We start from the raw sequence: 1,337 nt of genomic DNA, 5'->3' as shown, positions 1-1,337 counted from the left end.
TCTAAAACATCTAGTCCTCATCTTTGGCATTAAGACAAATCTGCAATCACTTCACAGCCAGTCTATGCTTGAGACTTAACTCAGAGCCTTCCCCCATGGGGATGAAAAATCCTCTTCCGCCTGGAAGAGAGGAACGGTGGGAGCCTAGAGGTGCCTGTCAGCCTGAAGTAGCACCCAGGGTGTGAGGCAACTGGGCTTATCTGAAAAGACATGGACACAGAGCATCCAAATTTTTTTTTTTTTTTTTTTTTTTTTTTTTTTGAGGTGGAGTCTTGCACTGTCGCCTGGGCTGGAGTCTCGCATTCGCCTGGGCTGGAGTCTCGCATCGTCACCTGGGCTGAAGTGCAGTGGCGTGATCTCAGCTCACTGCAACCTTTGCCTCCTGGGTTCAAGCGATTCTCCTGCCTCAGCCTCCCGAGTAGCTGGGATTACAGGCGCCTGCCACCACGCCCAGCTAATTTTTTTGTATTTTTAGTAGAGACGGGGTTTCACTATGTTAGCCAGGCTGGTCTCAAACTCCTTACTTCGTGATCCGCCCACCTTGGCCTCCCAAAGTGCTGGGATTACAGGCATGAGCCACCACGCCCGGCCCCAAATGTTTTGTATAAGCAAAAACAGCAAAACGTTAACAAAATAAGTTGTAGTAATTCACAATGGAAAGATAGCGGGTCTCCTCCACATCCCAGGCCACCTAGCAATCCATTTTTCCAATTGCAACCGTTCATTATTTACTTAGTTAAAATAAAATGAGTGGAGGAAAGGTGAGGTAGGACATTTAGTGAAGTTCTTGCAACCGAAAGGAACAAAATGGTTCTTTCCAAAGGTACATTTTTTGTAACATATAGACACATTTTCCCATAAGAAACTCCCAGCACAATTGAAAGCACATGTGCAGATGGCCAGGGCGTGCTGTGCATGTTACTGTGCAAGCAATTCAGCAGGGCTGCTGCAAAACCAGCTTTCTCAGCTCTGGGTGCTCGGGCTTGTCTCCATAACAAGCTACCATGTAACAAACAGATCTCAGCAGGGTGAACAACAGTTGCAAAAAGTGAGCTGTTTCCTTCATCCCCACCCTGCTCCCTTCACTCTCAAAAGTTACAAACTGTGAGTTTCCTTCCTGATAAACTCCAAGGCTTCCTCACTGATTGGTCTCAGTTTGGAAAAGGACGTGACATCAGCAACTTCGCAGACTTAGGGCTGGAGGGTTCTTGTGGCCTCTGGCGGGCCTCCAGCCAGTTAGGTAAAGCGTGTGTGTGTGTGTGTGTGTGTGTGTGTGTGTGTACACGAGCGTGTGCCTCTCTGACCACAGGTAGCACTCAGATTACCCTGCCTGCTCT

Source organism: Macaca fascicularis, chromosome X (assembly GCF_037993035.2).
Source record: "Macaca fascicularis isolate 582-1 chromosome X, T2T-MFA8v1.1".
NCBI classification, from domain to species: Eukaryota; Metazoa; Chordata; class Mammalia; order Primates; family Cercopithecidae; genus Macaca; species Macaca fascicularis.
Note: the sequence above shows the minus strand (reverse complement) of the source record.